Here is a 3854-nt window from a genome sequence, read left to right on the forward strand (position 1 = left end):
TCCAGCCCCCAATCTCCTCTTCGTTTCTCTGTTTCTGATAAATGAAGCCTCTTTCCTTACCCCCTGCCACAATATTAAGCTTTGCCAGTAGAGGACGCTGGTGGGACTCCGGAGGAGAGATGGGCCTCTCTTCCCGGTGCTGGTGGGCTTTCTGTTCTTGTGCCTGTGGTGTTAGGCAGGTATGTGGGAAACGCAATGATGGTGGGGGCCCAGCTGGCTTCCCCAGGGCCAACTCAGCAACACTCCTGTAAGCAATTCCTGGCAGGTTTCCACTGTGACCAACCAGTGGCCCAGCCAGCTTCCCATCAGGTTCAACAGCACTCTCCATGGCAGTTTCCCAGAGAATTCCATCAGCATCCCCCAGCAAGTGATTTCTTTCCCACCAGTCTCGGACTACTGGTTCCTCACTGGAGGTATTTCCACCTTGTCATTCCTCGCCTGTCAACTGTGGACCAGCTCTGACTTGAGGCAACCCAGCATAATGCTACACCATGGTGGGACTTCTCCCTCTCCAAGGAGATCTGGGTCCAGGCTTGAGGCTCCACTTTCAAGTTCATTCCTTTCTTGGGTACTCTTTCTCAGTCCTAAAGTATTCTTCAGAGTTTTCTTATTCTTGCTCAGTAAATTCTCTGTAAAAAAACACCTTTTTTTTTTTCCCCAGGAACGATTTTGTGATTTATTCAGAAAATTGGCTTCCAGATCACTGTGGACAAGACCCAACTTGGCTAGAAGAGGCAATCCCTTGGCAGAGCCACACAGACAGCTCAGCTGGCTAAATTTTATTCTCAGAAAGGACCAGAGACGAATATGCTCTGATTTCCCTAAAGTCCTGTTTTAGCAGCCAGGAAGGTGTAACTCTCATATTGAAAAGCAAGTAGTTTCAGGAAAAACTTCCATTATTGCATAGTCTTATAATGTATGCAATTGTGTCATGCAAATTCAATAATAGGCACTCAGAAGAATAGTAAAAATAACAATAATAGCAAAATGATGGGAGAAAAGAGAGGACAAATGAACATTAAGTGCCAAGCAAGCTTTCACCTGCCATTCTTCTCCCAGTGTGGGACTGGAGTCCATTCAGTCTCCTCCGCCCCTGAGTACCTCTCTGCCCCAAGCATGAGTCTAGTGCTTAAATATCTACTATTTTCGTATAATACGGCCTCTAAATGCTGGCCAACTGCTTCATCCGGTGCTCAACCGAACAATCAACAACCTTCCCCAACACTGTAGGCTATCTGGTTGCACTGGACTGACAGAAAACACAACAGTCTCAATTTAATGTCTCTCCAAGGGTTTTCATGGGTCATTTCTGACCATAGTAATGTGTGTTCTTCCCCGGGTTCCAGTAACTATAGAGTTGCCCTACCACATCAGATATGACTTCCCTGGAGTCCCAGAGCTGACTAGAATCTGGTTTTGTCCATATTGTCAAGGCACATATTTTCTGAAAGCCAGGACTAACTCTATGACTGGGTTCAGTAGGGGCTCTAAAGGAGATAAGATTAAAGGAAAGCCAATCTACCATGCTACACCCCATTTCCCCTTTCTTTCACACACACCCACCTACCCCCCATAAAAAAAAAACATTTTTAATCTGATTGTGCTACCTGAATGAGTTAGCCCTTTAACCCTCAGTAGACTAGCAAGGTTCAGTTTATCCTCTTAGCCAAGAGCCCGCTAAAGGTTAGGGGTGGGGGTTCACAGATCCAGAAGGCTCAGCAGCCTGGGGAACACAGAACCAGTTCTCACTCTCTCTCAGCTTTGTCCCCCCTGCATACAAATTCCCACTGTCCACAGAATGATGTCCAAACTCAACAGTCTTTGTCTACAGAACCAGGATGAGCTGAGCCTCCCAAGGCAGGATCTTGTTCTCACTCATCTGCAGGTCTGCCCACCTCTGAGCACAGATGCCGGCACACAAGCCAAATGGAGCTCAGTGCATGAATGGCAACTGCGTGAAAATGTAACTCATATAAAACAAAAGTACCAAATGTCCAGGTCTCTTCAGAGTCTCAAGTCAAAGAAAAAAAAATCAACTGGAGAGCACTTTAAATCTTTGCCAAATTTCTCAAGGATCACCCCTGAAAAATTCTATTCATAATGTAAAACAAAACTTACAAACTCGTATCTCACCTCCATGGCAATTGACCCCCAAATCTCTCTCAAATTACCCCCAATTTTCCTAATTTTTCTCACTCCCTTCCCACGTTCCTTTCCAGCTTCCATTCTTTCCTAGAAGTACAGGGTAACGAGTTAAAAAGATAAGCTCCGGGGCTCATCTTGCTGGGTCAAATTTCTGTCATGTTTTAACTGAAGCAGGTACCTGGCATATGGTATAATACTCAATAAATCCAACTTGTTATTTAAATCCTACTGACTTCTCCAATATCCTTTTTTTTTTTTTTTAACTTGGCCCCTTTTCCATTAATGCAAGAAGAAATGTCTATTAGTTTTCCAGGGTTACCAAAACAAATTGCCACAAACTTGGTGGCTTAGCACAACAGGAATCTATTCTCTAACATCTCTGGGGGCCAGAAGTCCCAGGTCAAGGTGTTGGTAGGGCCGTGTTCCTTCCAGAGCTCTAGGGGGGCTTTGTTCTTTGCCTCTTCAAGCTCCTGGTGGCTGTCAGCATCCCTGGGTTTGTGGCTGCCTCTATCTCCACACGGCCTTCCTCTGTGTGTACCTCCTCTGTGTGTTTCATGGGAACTTTGTCGTTGGATTTAGGGCCCACCCAGATAATCCAAGGTGATCTCATTTCAAGATCCTGAACTTAATTCCATCTGCAAAGACACTTTTCTAAATAGCCTCATATTCACAGGTTCCAAGGGGTCGGGAAGTGAACGCATCCTTTTTGTGCAGCCACCATTCAACTCACTACGAAATGACCCCGGGTCCATCTTTGCGTGGGCGGTGGGCGGGGAGAGGGCTGGATACTCCTGTAATTTAATTTTTTTCTCTTACCCTTGTCATGATGAACAGATCAAGTCAGGAGCCAGCATCAACTACTTGGGAACCTGGGATGAGGTCCTGCACTTGGCCAAACACAATTCAAAGTGATCTTTGACGGCCATGAAGAGGTTCTGGAACACCATGGCTGCCCAGGTGAGGAAGCATGCCAGGAGAAGTCACTTGCTGGGCTGCAGGCAGCAGGACACGCAGTACTTGCAAGCGCGGCAGCAGTCGTGGGGCCAACAGCCACCACAGCGGTACTGCTTTGTGCCAGGGACGTTGACGTTCCAGCGGCCATTCACCAGCAAATCCTCCCTTTCACAAATGTATCCCAGCCTGTCAGTGACGAGATGCTTCCCTCGAATGGAGCTCCGGCACCGGTGGCCAGGCTGGCCTGCTGTTGCCCAGCTGCAATTGCACTTTCCACAGAATGGGCTGGCCATGGTCTTGAACCTAGAGGAGATTCTGATCTCTCACTGCCCTCTCCTCCTGCTCGAAGGTGCTGAGGAGGAAGTAGGCGAGCAAGAGTCGGAAGACCAGGGCGAGCAGCCACCTCTTCCAGAGGAGGAGCTGGCGCCACACCCTGGCGGCCATGTTCACGGCGCCCGCGAATGCCGGGCATGGTGGCGGGCTGTTCAGCGGGGCAGGTCAAGGTCCAGGCGGCATGGCCTCTACGTGGCCAGTGGCCCCATCAGTTGTAGAGGGTGGTGGCCCAGCCAGTGTCCGGCAGCCACTAACTCGTCTTTATATTAAGCCTTCACTATTCAAATTATTGTGTAATTTCTGTCTCCTGAATGGACCCTGACAGATAAAACAGCTTCTGGTCATAGTCTTCCAGAGATATTCTATGGCTTTGCAGTGTGTGTGTGTGTGTGTGTGTGTGTGTGTGTGTGTGTGTGTGTGTG

General features: G+C 48.0%; 1 pseudogene; it reads right to left on the reverse strand.

Annotated features, from left to right (window-relative positions):
- Positions 1–3002: 3002 nt before the first annotated feature.
- LOC112820033 (SREBP regulating gene protein pseudogene) overlaps positions 3003–3854 on the reverse strand; it is a 7896-nt pseudogene continuing 7044 nt past the window's right edge.

The sequence above is a fragment of the Callorhinus ursinus genome, unplaced genomic scaffold, assembly GCF_003265705.2.
Source record: "Callorhinus ursinus isolate GAN/ISIS: 27379988/994484 unplaced genomic scaffold, GSC_fseal_2.0 scaffold1, whole genome shotgun sequence".
NCBI lineage: Eukaryota > Metazoa > Chordata > Mammalia > Carnivora > Otariidae > Callorhinus > Callorhinus ursinus.